Source organism: Panthera tigris, chromosome X (genome assembly GCF_018350195.1).
Source record: "Panthera tigris isolate Pti1 chromosome X, P.tigris_Pti1_mat1.1, whole genome shotgun sequence".
NCBI classification, from domain to species: Eukaryota; Metazoa; Chordata; class Mammalia; order Carnivora; family Felidae; genus Panthera; species Panthera tigris.
This window is the reverse complement of record NC_056677.1, coordinates 79,705,243-79,720,846: the sequence shown is the minus strand read 5'-3', so window position 1 is coordinate 79,720,846 and position 15,604 is coordinate 79,705,243.

Below are 15,604 nucleotides of genomic sequence, written 5' to 3'. Positions count from 1 at the left end.
GAGAGAGAGAGAGAGAGAGTGAATGGAGAAGAGGTAGAATGAGAGACCAGATGATCCAAAGCAGACTCTGCATTGACAGCAGCGAGCCTGATGCAGGGCTCAAACCCATGAACCATGGGATCATGACCTGAGCCTAGGTCATCACTCAACCAACTGAACCACCTGGACACCCTTTTATTATGTTTTTAATTTTAATTCCAGTATATTTAACATACAAAATCATATTAGTTTCAGGTGTACAATATAGTGATTCAACAATTCTATATATTACTCAGTGCTCATCTTGATAAGTATATTCTTTAATCCCATCATTTATTTCACCCATCTCCCTCCCCACCTCTCCTCTGGTAACTATCAATTTGTTCTCTATAGTTAAGAGATTTTTGGTTTGTTTCTTTTTTTTCCCTTTGTTTGTTTGCTTTGTTTCTTAAATTCCACTTATGAGAAAAATCGTATGGTACTTTTCTTTCTCTAGCTGATATTGTTTAGCCTTATACTACTCAACTGATTTTGGTTTAGCATTATTCTACTCTCTAGCTCCTTCCATGTTGATGCAAATAGAAAGATTTAACTTTTGTGGCTGAATAATATTCTATTGCAAATATAGAGTAACGTTTCTTTAGACTTGTATCTATTGATGGACACTTGGGATGCTTCCATAGTTTGTCTATTATAAATAATGTGACAGTAAATACAGATATGCCTTTAACCTTCCAAATTAGTGTTTTTGTATTGTTTGTGTAAATTCCCAGTAGTGCCATTACTGGATCATAGGGTAGTTCTATTTTTAAATTTTTGAGGAAATTTCATGCTGTTGTCCACAGTAACTGCACCAGTTTGCATTCCCACCAACAGTGCAAGATGATTTCTTTTTCTCCACATCCTTGCCAACACTTGTTGGTTCTTGTGTTTTTAATTTTAGCCATTCTGACAGATATGAGGTGATATCACATTGTGGTTTTGATTTGCAATTCTCTGATGATTTTTGATGTTGAGCATTTTTTCATGTGTCTATTGACCATCTGCATGTCTTCTTTGGAGAAATGTCTGTTCACGTCTTCTGCCCACTGCCCATTTTTTTACTTGGATTACTTTGTTTGTTTGTTTGTTTGTTTGTTTGTTTTTGGTGTTAGGTTGTATAAGTTCTTTATATATTTTGGATACAAACCCTTGATCACATATGTCACTTGCAAATATCTTCACCCACTCAGTAAGTTGCCTTTTAGTGTTATTGGTTGTTTGCTGTGCAGAAGCTTTTTATGTTGATGTAGTCCCAATCTATTATTTTTGCTTTTATTTTATGCTCCTCAAGAGAATTATCTAGAAAAATTTTGCTATGGCCAATGTCAGAGAAATTGCTACCTGTGCTGTATTTTAGGATTTTCATGGTTTCAGGTAACACATTTGGGTCCTTAACCCATTTTAAGTTTATTTGTGTGTGTGTTGTAAGAAAATGATCCAGTTTCATTCTTCTGCATGTAGCTGTCCGGTTTTCCAAACACCATTTGTTGATGAGATTCTCTTTTTCCCATTGCATACTCTTGCCTCTTTTGTCAAAGATTAATTGACCATATAATTATGGGTTTGTTTCTAGGCTTCCTATTCTGTGCTACTGATCTATGTATCTACTTGTGTGTCAGTATCATACTGTTTTGATTACAATTTTGAACTATAACTTGAAACACAATTGTTATACCTCCAACTTTGTATTTCTTTTTCAAGATTGTTTTGGCTTTTTAGGGTTTTTTTTTTTGTGTGTGTGTGGTTCCATACAACTTTTAGGATTATTTGTTCTAGTGCTGGGAAGAATGCTATTGGTATTTTGATAGGAATTACATTAAATATATAGATTGCTTTGAGCAGTATGGACATTTAACAATATTTGTTCTTCCAATACATGAGCATGGAGTTTCTTTCCATTTTTTGTGGGTCATTTTCAATTTCTTTCATCAATATTTTATAGTTTTGAAAGAAGAGGTCTTTTGTCTCCTTGGTTAAGTTTATTCCTAGGTATTTTATTAGTTTTGGTGAAATTGTAAATGGGATTGATTTATTAATTTCTCTTTCTGTTCTTTCATTATTGGTGTATAGAAATACAATGGATTTATGTACATTCATTTTGTATCCTGTGACACTACTAAATTCATTTATGATTTCTAGTAGTTTTTTGGTGGAGTTTTTAGGGTTTTCTATATATAATGACTTGGGAAAATATTCAGTACTAAAAGTTGATTTAGGGGTGCTTGGGTAGCTCAGTCAGTTAAGCAGCTGACTCTTGATTTTGTCTTAGGTCATGATCCCAGAGTCATGGGATTGAGCCCTGTGTTGGGCTCTGCACTGACTGTGGAACCTACTTAAGATTTTCTCTCTCTCTCTCTCTCTCTCTCTCTGCCCCTCTCCCCAGCTCATGCTCTCTCTTTCTAAAATAAATAAATAAATAAATACATAAATAAATAAATAAATAAATAAATAAAATTTTATATTTAATGCTAATAACTCTAAAGACATGCCTGTTTAATTAAACTAACAAAGTTAAATTAACCTTCTTTTAGAGAGAGAAAGACAGCACAAGCAGGGGAGAGTGCAGAGGGGGAAAGAAAGAGATAGAGAAAGAGAGAGAGAGAGAAGGAAAATCTTAAGCAAGCTCCACACTCAGCATGAAGCCTTTTGACAAAGAGCTTGATCCCATGATCCTGGGATATGACCTGAGCTGAAATCAAGAGTTGGATGCTCAAGTGACTGAGCCACTCAGGCACCCCTAAATTAACTTTTAATACTGAATATGTGCCCAAGTCACATGAACTTTGGGTTAGGTCCTATCTTTCTGAGTTTTAGAATGGACAATCCTTAAAATTTTCTGCCTTCAAACCAACTAAATAGAGCTCTTTCACATATTAATTTTAGTGATGTCATTCTGAAGTAGAGAAAATATTTCACATTTACAACATACATGCACACACACACACACATACAAGATGTAAATAAAATCTTAATTTTGGTTCTTGCTAATATTTTTGGAGAGGACATTATATGCCCAATTTGTAATACTTCCATTTAATTCTTTATCTTTTTATCTATCTATCTATCTATCTATCATCTATCTATCTTTATATCAACTTGATGAAAAACATTTTCCTAAAGTTTGCATGCCAAAGAATGGTTTCCAAGTCTTAGAGAAAATGAGGGTAGAAAATTTATATCAAATGCAGAAAGAGAGTATCTAAGTTTGCTCCAATGTTGATATTTGGAGCATATTTGCTTATTAAAAGATGTGTTAGAGTCTGGGCATAAAAACCTTTCAAACTGTATTTTAAAAAGGCTCCCCCCTCCTCCCTTTTTATCTCAGTCTTGGGAGATTGAGAGTTGTGTTTACATTTCAAAGACATAATAAAATTTATAATTGCGAGGAACAGATAAAGAATGTCAAGATTTTCCTTTTAGAATTTCAGGATAATTGCTATTTAACATGTACCCTAAGTACAAAATAATTTTGTTCTGATATACTGATTTTTTAAAATATTCACAAACATTTTGAGAGGAATATGCAAGGTTTGGAGACTGGTAAGGATAGGTGGACTTTAACTTGTTCCTAGAGTTGTATTTCTGGTTTTGCAAAGATTGGTAAAATAAAGGCAGTTGGTCCTAATTATCCAAAGAACTGGATTACAACCTGAATATCAAGGGACAGATGCATCTTTTTAAATAAATTTACTTTTATATATCAAGGATAATTTTTAACTAAAATGGGAACCGAAAGATTTATGTACTTATAAGTTTGTATGAAGTTTTTAAACAAAAGTCTTGTGTGTGTGTGTGTGTGTGTGTGTGCGTGTGTGTGTGTAATTTAACCTTGGCTTCTATTAGCCTCTGAATATTGGCTTTTTGTGCATCATTTCTAGGAGGGCCTAGGAGAAATATTGGTCCTCTATTTACTCAGAAAAGAAGGTTGTGAATATAGAGCCAAATAATCTTTTGAAAGTAGAGGTAAATGTGCTTTGTAATTTAAAAGCTCTGATGTTATCCAGGGGACAGATTTTTTTTTTTTTTTTTTGTGAAGGGGGTTATCTTGGATACTCCTCTAAAGGACATTGTATAGGAACGCTTGAGGCTAGTCAGACCCTGATTAGAGAGTGTTGGAATGTAGGAGCAAAGCGAGCATAGTTGCCAATCTTGAGTGCTTTTGTTAAATTCATTTTCTGGTTTATAGCATTTATATGAACACACTGTATACTTTGAAGTAGAGATTAGGCCAGAGTGATCTCTGTAAATATTGTAGGGAAAGGGGAGCTAAAACAGGCATATGAAGCTAGACTTTAAGAAGGGGAATTTACATTGGATAGGGACATTTATTTTTGTTTTAAGTATAACTTCTTTCATCTTGTCAAGGAAGTCCCTAAGGCTAGCTATGATACTAATAAGACAATCGAGATCTCTTTATAATATATATATTTTAACATAACCAATTTAAACAATCCATCACCTGGCCATTGATGAGTAGGATCTCTTAATAGTGACTTAGTGCCTTAACCAAAGACCCAAGAGGCATCCAGACAGGGCATAGATGATGTAACTCCCATATTCAAAGTTTACTTCCAAAATTAGTCTAAGAAAGCAAAGACCTTCTTTGTACAGGTATTAAGGGCAGTGTAGTGAAAACAGTGTCTTTGGTCTTCCATGAGATGCCTCCAGTCGCACACCCACTAATCTATGACACTGGACAGGCATTTCTGGACTCGGACTTTCCAACAATACCAACCAACAAAAATTGAGATGACAAAGGTTCTTATGAGTTGTAATGTCTCATGAGAAACACCTCTGAAAGCTTGTACAACCACACAGGGGAGAAACTTGTATTCCCAGTTTATTTGACTGGCTCCCAATGTGCACCCTGATAAGTGCACCCTCTGAATGGTAGAGACCAAAGAGAATATTCTTACTGGTTACAAAGCCAAGCTCTTAAGACATAGAACAAGACAAAAGGAAAATTCTATACATTTAATCTAAACTTTGGGTCTTTTGTAGCCACACTAATACTTGGGAAGGATATATGTCATGGGGTTGGGGTTGTGTGTTGTTTTACAGTGTACCTTGATGCACAAAAGTTTCCTTTAGGTTGGTAGGTGAACTAGTGTCGATATAACATTCTGTCACCAACTTATTCTATCATGGGTGTATTCTTGAGTTTGCCAGTGCTCTAACAGCTTTTAAGTGCTTGACCCATGCCCACCAATTTTGCAGCTTTGGCTTCCAAAATATCCCTTAACAACAGATGACAAATAACATAAGAGACATAGACAAAGGAAAACAAAGAACATCTCTAGGAAGAAATAAATAAGTAACCAAAAACTACTCTACCAAATTTGACCAGAGTCACCAGACCCAAGGAACTAGTTCCACAAATATTTTCTCCTGCTAATATAGATTTATAAAGAAATAAAAAGGACTCTTTCACTCTTACTCCATTGGACTCTGCAGATAGAAATTCCAGGAGGCTGACAATGGTAAGAAATCTTATCTTTTGCCAGCCGTATGTCAGGTGTCCCAAGGAACTCTCAGCTGCAACAGTGTCCAGGGTGAGCAGTGTCCATTGAGTTAAAGTCATCCTGCCAACTATGCCAATTGTCGGGGAATATCCCTTCAAATGTCCTTCTAGCTGGACTAAGAATCAAATTGACATGAGACAGATTAACAGAAAAAAATAAAATTTAATAGCCATATACAGAGGGAATCCACATACACATGGAAATTCCAAAGGCAGTCAAAATGAGGTATATATGTCATTCTGAACTAAGTAGGGGTCTGGGCTTTCAGAGGAAAAGAATGTGTTTCACAGGGTGATAAGAGTAGATATTTGGTAATTGGAAATTTGTCCTACCATATAGATGGCTCTCTCAGATAAAATTTATCTCTGCTAATAACCCATATTCTGGGAAAGACCCCCAGTTTAGATTATTCTATGTAGTTAAGGAAGGAACAAAATTTCTTTTGAGCCCACATGGTCTCAAGTGCCTTCAGCTCAAAATAGTCTACATGCCACAGTGACACAATATGGAAGAGGAGGGCCTGTCCTGAACCTCTTCAAGATTTTGGGTAAGTCCTTAATCATAAAGATACAGGAAATAATTTTGTTTTAAAATGGAAAGATCTGAATTCCCTTGTGTAATGTATCTCTAATTTGGACATTTATATAATTTAAAAAAGTAGTGATCTTTTTATATTGTCTCAGGTTTAGAGACCTAATGACAGAAGGATGTGTAGGCCCTATTTATTTAATACTCTTCTGAAAACTGTAGTCTGTTAAGTGTGAAATAACATTATGTTATTCCAATACATAATTAAATAACATTTAATTAAGTTACATACCTTAATTAAAAATGAGTCATAATTACTGATCACTGATTACCATAATAAATATAATAGTAATAAATAATTTTGAAGTATTGTGAGAATTACCAAAATGTGACTGACACAGAGATACAAAGAGAGCAACGCTATTGGAAAAATGATGCTGATAGACTTGTTATAAAAGTTTGCCACAACCTTCAATTTCTAACAAAACAAAACAAAACAAAACGTACCATCTGCAAAGTTCAATAAAACAAAACACAATAAATGAAATATGCCATATTTAGAATCTAATCTATGTACACTTATTCTCTCTCTCTCTCTCTCTCTCTCTCACACACACACACACACACACACACAAAGGATTCCTCCAGAATGGCAATGAGATAATAGAAATCATTGGTATGTGAAAGAAAACTTAAAAAAAAAGTTTGTTTTTTTTTAATATAGGCTACTTTGCTTGTAAAGAATTGCCTTTGGGTATTTATACGAGCCTCCATCTCCATTGGGATTTCACAGACTTTCCTTTCAGTAATTCCTATGAAATGGAAAGAATAAAAAAAATGGTGAAATAGCATATTGCCCTTAAATAACAACAACAACAACAACATTCCACTGAGGAAAGAGAAATATTGAGCTACAAAACAAGAACTCAAATCAGGTGCTCTAGAAAAAAAAAAAAAAACCAAAAAGAAGAAAAAAGCAGAGAAGCATATTATTAATGAAAATCCTGGAGTAACAGCACAAGTGGTATTTGATTTGGTATTCTCTTTAAAGCTTTCAGCCCTTAAACAGATGAGACCATTACCCTCTTCCACAATTTTAAAATGTAACATTTCTTGCTGCTCCAGCTCTTGGGGACTTCTGTAATTTATTCATGCAAGTATGCACTATATATCTGCTATTATTTTTGGTTTCCTTCAATATTGGCTTTATGATTTCATAAGCAGATATTCACCTGGGGAAAAAAAAGACAAAAATAGGAAGGAAGGAAGGAAGGAAGGAAGGAAGGAAGGAAGGGAGGAAGGAAAAAAACTGAATAAGGAGTGTTATTGTAAATGAGAGAAGTTTAGAAATGCTTGCCCCAAGAAAACTTTTTAAAGCCTCTGAACGTGGTAACAGCATGTTTTGTACTGCTAAAAAGGTACTTCTAACATATGTGAAGTGGCATAGGAGTCAGATATTTCATAAAGTATCCCTAATGTGGGGATTCTTGATACTAACATTTCCTTTATTCCTTGTAAGTTAAAGATTTTTGTTTTGGAATAGTGTATTACCCATAAATTGTCTATTTGTGTAACTATTATTAATTTTAGTTGAGGCTTAAAAAGTATTCCTTCCATAGGAAAATGCATCAAATTGTACAAGTGAAATAATTTCTAATTTTTTCTCTTTTCCTCACCTAAGAAAGTACTAACCATGAGAGACATTCTTTTTTAATTATTTTGACTCTAATTACACAGGTAACTGTAGAAATAATATTTTGCATTAGCCTTAGGTGTATTTGATACTTTTAAACATTAAGAGGCAAGGATGTTCTAGAGGGGTATTCTTTTTTAATTTTTTAAATGTTTATTTATTTTTGAGAGAGAAAGACACAGAGTGCAAGCAGGGGAGGGGCAGAGAGAGAGAGGGAGACACAGAACCTGAAAGATGCTCCAGGCTCTGAACTGTCAGCACAGAGCCCAATGCAGGGCTCAGATTCACGAACTGTGAGATCATGACCTGAGCTGAAGTCAGATGCTTAACCAACTGAGCCACCCAGCTGCCCCACTAGAGGGGTATTCTTTAGTGGGGGGACATATGAGGGAGGAGAATATGCTACTGTTTAAGCTATGAACTACTTCAGAACTTCTAATGCAAAGTATAGCCAGTGCAGAGGATTTGCCATAGAAGTGAGCTGAAAAATAACCCCTGTTTGTGTGTATGTGTGTTTTTTCTCCTACCATACTGAACAGTTGGCTCTCTTCATGAGACATTGGTAATCTGACCCTTTTTTTTTGGCAAAACAGAAGAGAACTTGCAGTAAGCAGCCTCCCACAATCTGGATTTTTTTTTTTTTTTTTTTTTGCTTCCAAATCTCTCTAAGGACTTCTGAGCAAAGGATTTCTCATGTTTCTCACTGCTGCCTCAGGCATTTGTACCATACTCCTGGAGTTTCCAAATTACTCTTAAGATTTAGTCCTTGCAAGCTGAGGGAAAAGGGAAAGGTAATTGGAGTCCTCCCATCTTTCCATATCTAGTGCAAGTTAGCTCTAGTGTAAATCCTATATCATTTCCAAAAAGCATGTCTAATTGATCAACCAAAATAATCTCAACTACTACTCCTATCTTTTACACCATTTTAAGAAATAAGTGTATGTACTAAACTATACAAAAAAATACTGATTATAAGCCCAGGGTCTTAGTGGAATTTATTGACGTCTAGATAATAAGATACTATAGCAAATATACATCTTTAAAAAAGAATATTTGTCTATATTCTCATTTTCCTTGTCTATGTATTCTTGATTCCTATAATCTGTGTAACATTTGAAAATACATTAACAGCTATACGACATTGGGTCAGCAACTAAAAAGGCATGTAGATAATAAGGCAATCATCCGTGAAAGAGGCATAATGAAAGAAGCAGAGGTCCAGTGTCATAAAGCCATGAGAAAGGAAAAAGTTAAAAATCAAATGTCAAAATAACCAAAGACCACAGCTCACTCCATCTTATCCTTCTCCACATTTCCTAAATATATTGTCTAGGAAATCACACTCTGGAATACTTTGGAAAAAGATAAAATAAAATTGAGAACAATTGAGAACCTTCTAAGCACTCCCAATACTTTTAAAAGTAACGTTTCCATTTCAGACACTCAAACCAAGTCCAAGGAAAGTATCCTTTGCAGCTGAGGGAAGGAGAAACATGGTGGCTTCCTTACACACATCCTGAATGAAAAATAAACCCATTAAATAAAGCATTAGACAAATGTTTTCACAGTTTGTGTGGAGACTAGGTACAATAATGTTGTCAAAAATGATGACTTTTGTTGTTTTACAGAAAGGGAAATCGGTTTAATTTAACATAAAATTGGAAATTCACGCTTAGTTGAAAAAACATCTATTTGTGAGAGTGCCGAATGAACTCTGATGAACACAGAAAACTCTTCTCTGTAGCATCCTGGGTTGAGAAATGAAGGACTGGAATATGGGCTAGGGCACAAAAGGAACACCTGAGCTTCCATTTCAATAAACCTTTAATCTTAAGATTTCAGGGAGATAAAGATATTACTAAGTGGCCAGATGCTAGTATTTCAAGCCAGATTGCTTTTGCTATCCAAGTTATCTGTCTTTATTTGAATAGCTGGAAAATACTTTCCTGACAACTATCAGAGCACTTCTGGAAGTGTTTATGAGTGACACATTTTATTCATCAAGAAATTAATGGATGGTTTTGTGATTGACGAATTGTACACAGAAACCCACAATAAAGGAGAAATAATTTTTCCCTCTGTAAACATTTTCTCTTCTCTTTTCTTTCTTTCTTTCTTTCTTTCTTTCTTTCTTTCTTTCTTTCTTTCTCCAACGTGACTTTCTTTAGTTGTGCAGAATTCAACATTCCTTGTAAAAAGATCTGTGAAAGCGATTGGAGATTAATTCTCATAAAAGAATAAAAGTGTAAAGAATCCTGTAGGTGACAAAATAAGTAATTATACAGGACAGACTATATTATTAATCCTTCTTTAAAATCCATAAGCTGTATATTGTGCACAGAACAGTGAATCACTTTCCCCTTTGTGGTGAAAAAATAACTTCTGAACGGTACATGTATTCTTTGATGATTAGAGACTTACATGTTTCTGGGGTTTCAGAAGAGGAAATAATAGTATTGACAAAAATTAGTCCCAAATGATTGGATCCCACAATTTTATTTAAGATTTGGTCTAATGACAAGAAAGTGTTTGAAAAATAGAAGAGCAGTATAACTTGTTTAAATTAGTCATTTTGTCAAAGTCCCTTGTAGTTTTTACAGAAATGTGTGGGCTTTTCTTTGGTAATAGTAGCAATGGAAGTCTTATATTTTAAGTAATAGTCTTCACTATAGGGAAACTGAGCTTTTTGGAGAAATGGGTGATTCTAGAATTGGGTCACAGAAAGTACTAAATAAGTCCAAAACATCTTGCTATGCAAAGAAGTAAGGAAATGTTCAAAAAATATTAGGAACTTGTTGAAAGGACATAAGCCAACTTAAGGGATCTTGCAATGCTCAATGTTGAAACAATGTAAACAACAAAATTAAGAAGAAGAAGAAGAAGAAGAAGAAGAAGAAGAAGAAAAAGAAGAATGGAATATAACCTGTAGAATGAAATAAATATCCTGGAGTCCATATTGATAAATATTAATAAAATAAATGAGAAAGTAAAGAAAACTCTTTCTTAAAATAGTATTCCAACTGATAAATGCAAAATGAATGATGGGGGGCGCCTGGGTGGCTCAGTTGGTTAAGCATCCGACTTCGGCTCAGGTCATGATCTCGTGGTCCGTGAGTTCGAGCCCCGCGTCGGGCTCTGTGCTGACAGCTCGGAGCCTGGAGCCTGTTTCAGGTTCTGTATCTCCCTCTCTCTGACCCTCCCCCATTCATGCTCTGTCTCTCTCTCAAAAATAAACAAAGGTTAAAAAAAATTAAAAAAAAAATGAATGATGGAACTAGAAAATTGTCACTTGGTATGTAATAATCACCATAGGCAAGAATCATCAATGGGTACCAATATTAGTAGATAATGTTATGAGAAAGAATATTTGCATAGTATCTTCCTATAAGATACTTATCAATTACAAAGAGAAAAATAATAACTTTACAGTGGAGAAATCTGATAGACACTACCTTAACCAAGTAATCAAAGTTAAAATCACCACAATAAGACATATCAATATCATATATACCTGTGTATATAATACACTAAGGTGCAACTTAACTTCTGTGGTATTACTGTCAAAAATGCATAACTTGATGATAAACATGAGTATACATCGGTTAAACCCAAATTAAGGGGTATATTACAAAATAACTGGCCAATATTCTTCACAAGGCCAAATTCATTGATATGGGCTGATTTATGAACTCCCTCCTCCAAATTCAAACGTTGAAGTTCCAACTTCAGTACCTCAGAAGATGACTATGTTTAAAGATAGGACCTTGAAAGAGGTAAGTAAAGTAAGATAAAGTCTTTAGGCTAGGTTCTAATTTAATATGAGTGGTGTCCTTAAAAGAAGAGATTAAGACACAGACAGGGACAGAGAGAATACCATGTGAAGACACTGGAAGCCCAGGAGCAACACCCTGGAAGAAATCAGTCCTACCAAAACCTTGATCTCATACTTCTAGGCTCCAGAACTATGAGCAAATAAATTTGTCTTATATAAACAATCCAGTCAGTGGCACTTTGTTATGACAGTCTTAGCAAATTAGTACAGTCATTAAACACAAAATGAGACTGAGAAATTGTCCCATATTGAAGGAGATGAAAAAAAAAATGTATGATAACTAAATACAATATGAGACACTGGAATACATCCTGGAACATAAAGAGGGCATTAGTGGCCCAATTGGTTATATTTAAATGAGGTCTGCAGATTACTTAATAGTATTGTATCAGTATCAATTTCCTGATGTTCATAAGTATATTAACGAGTAGGTACTGGTATACTGTGGTTATATAAGATGGATGAAGGGTATACAGGGATTTTCATACTATTTTACAAATTTTTCAAATAAAATAAAAAGTTAAAGTTAAAATAGTTTAATAATAAAAATATTCTAAAAGTAGGATATTACTTTCAAATACTACTTGTAAGATGTTTGTTGGAAAACTTTATTCTTGCAATTTCGGACACTTGGTTTTTTTATCATGATACTGAGAAGCAAATAATTACCTATCTTCCCTCAGTTCCTCTTTAAAGTCTGTTTATATTCCAGGCCTAAATGAATATTTTGTAATATCTGTACTGAAGAGGAATTTCCATATCTCACGTTTCATTGTACATTTAATTAAATTCCTTTAAGCTGGTCTAGTTTATATCCAGGGAGTACAGTCGCATGAGTACAAATTTATTATAAAATAATGTATAATTATCAAGTATGTCTTTGTACAATTTAATTAAGCATATATTTATTGAGCATTTAATATCTGCAAGATCTTGTGGATAGAGAGACACACAAAAAATAATTTGTGCCCTACAAGAATTTACAGTCTAGAAGGTGAAAGAGAGAAGAGAAGGGTGAGAAAATAAATTAACTTTTATTGCATATATACTCAGGGCAACTATTTTTGAAAGACACTATGAACTTCAATTTTACAGATGTGGAAACTAAAACTTTGAAATCTTTCTGCTGGAAATAAAATATGAGTTGATTCTGAAAAAAAAAAAAAAGTTCGAACTGAGGGACATGGTTAAGGGAGAAGTTGCATTCCAGGATAAGCATATGCAATGATTTGGAAGCATTGAGATCATGCTGTATTTAAGCTCTTTCAGTAAGCAGAATCTTGTAGCAGGGCATTGAATGTTATCTAAAGAAATTTAAACTTTTCCCTAAGATGAGAGAGTAATTTAATGATTTTAAGCTGGGAAAGAGAAAATATTGGTTACGTAGAGATAAACATTTTTGAATTTAGATTATCAACATTCCCTTTTTCTTAAGTATTACAAAAAAAATTAGCTCCTTTTAAAATTACTTACCAAATAATTATATATAGCTTCAAATTGGCATCCCCCCACCCCTAAATCTTGGTTTCATCCACATTCCCAAAAGAGTTTCAATTAAAGAGTCATAGGAGATTTGAAAAACAGGTCATTTTATGAAAAAGAGATGCTCTACTTAGTCATTTTCCTTTGGGCAACCTAGGAACAGGTTTACTCTTGCATTTCCCTGTCATCCAGGGATCTCCTAGCCAATTAAATACAAGTATTGAAGGAACTTATATCAGTTCATGATTAAAACAAAACAAAACACCAGTAATTCTTATTCTAGGATATTTGTGAAATCCCTAAAATTGGAAGGAAATTATGTATGGTATATGTACATTTTTCCTGTGTGAGACTCAAGAGTTTTAATATTTTATTTATTTATTTTTTGAGTGAGAGAGACAGAGAGAGAGAGAGAGAAAGAGAGAGAGAGAGAGAGAGAGAGAGAGAGTGCAGGGGCAAAGAGAGAGGGAGAGAGAGAATCCTAAGCAGGCTCCACACCTGAAGCCGGGCCAATCTCATAACTGTGAAATCATGACCTGAGCCAAACTCAAGAGCTTAACCAACTGAGCCACCCAGGTGACCTGAGACTCAATAATTTTAAAAATATTTTTTAATTTGTCTAAAATTTAAATTCTAAGAACTACTGTGAAGATAAATTGAGATGTCTTTGGCTCTAAAATAAAATCCTATAGTTTAAATTCCAGTTCTTTACTGTAATATTCAGAGGATCTTATGTCTGTGTATCTGTCTACATATATTAGCTCTCAGTTGAGTAATGTTGTCTATATAGCTGTGATGAAATACAATAAATGATTTTGTTATAACACATTACCTTGTAAATATACTACAACCATAAGAATATTTGATCACTCATGGTAATACCTTTAGCTTATATTCTTATTAGAAAAGAACAAAAATATCCGTATAAGGAAGGCCAAATAATGCCTAGAGCTAACTTATTCCACCCCCGCTTTTCATTTTGATGTTTTATGAGTACAAATAGTTATGGCTAAACAATGTTTTTAACCTCATCTAATAATGTATATAATAGATCCAGAAATTATGACATATTGATTTTCAACATTATGGCTTATAGAAAACATATAACAGAATGTTAAAAGCCTCTATCTTTATTTATAATATGCTACTTTTTAAATGAAAAAGGTAAAATTGAAAACATTTCTATATCTTATAAAAATAACATAAATCATTAAATAAAAATCTATAAAATTAGTTACCCATAAGTCATATGTGTAGGGCTAAAACATGTGGAAGGAATGGAGAAGAAGTAACAATCTATATATACAAAGAATAAAATTAAATAAACCAGAATGGAGTAAAATTCTAAAACTGCTTGCAGGTAGACGCAAATATACTCAGCTGTATTCCAAATGAATAATATAATCAAAGTTAAAGGGAATGAAGAACTAATCCATGCAACATTTAAAAACAGTAGTGTGACTATCTACTTTCAATGTAAGGGGATAAAAGAACTTCAAATAGAACTGTAAATAACTCTTGAACACATTTTGATAGGTAGGTAGATGAGATACAGACAGATGCTAGATAGATAGATAGATAGATAGATATTCTGAAAAGAGTTTGCATGTATTGTAGGATCAATCAAACATATAAATGTGTATTTTGGAGTGGGGGCTTGAGTTTTTATTATGGGAGAAAGGAGATATAACTGAAATTAAAAAGGTTAAGATCTATTTGGGGATAGACCAGAATTTTCTAGACTTAAGATTTTCTAGCTCTATCAGCTGAAAGGGCTTAAAAGCAATATTTGGCATAGCATTCAGATTTTGGGTTCTAACTATCAATCCCCACTGATAGGACCATAGCTAACTTTGAAGAAATGTTTATGCCTGGATTGACATCAAGTAAAACACAAGATGAGACTGGAACATCTTGTTCCAATAAACTAAAGAAAGTATTCAAATAATAAAAAAATCCTATCAAAAATATAAACTGAAGGGTGTCTGGGTGATTCAGTTGGTTAAGTTTCTGATTTCAGCTCAGGTCATGATCTCACTGTTTGTTTGAGCCCTGGGTTGGGCTCTGCTCTGACAGCTCAGAGCCTGGAGCCTGCTTTGGATTCTTTGTCTCCATCTCTCTCTGTCCATTTCCTACTAACTCTGTGTCTTTCAGCAATAAATAAATGTTAAAAAAATAAAAATATACATATATATATATATAGATTGAAGGTGTTCTTACTGGTCAAATCTAGGGCAATTGGAGCAATGTAAAATAACCTATTATTTATTTAAAAAATAGGAATCTGTGCAGTCATAATGATCATGAATAGATAATAAATACATAAATTAATAGGGGTGAGAAAGTGCTTTATTAGAGTAGACTTCTTACTAATAAATGTGAAGGAAGTGGTAGTGTTGGGGAAAAAAACACCATTGTATAACCACTATCTTAATGATTGGTTCAGGGAAGAATCATCAGTGGATGTCAAATCCAGGGAGGAGGAATGAGAAATTGGCAAGGAGCAAGGTAATTTCATGGCTTCAA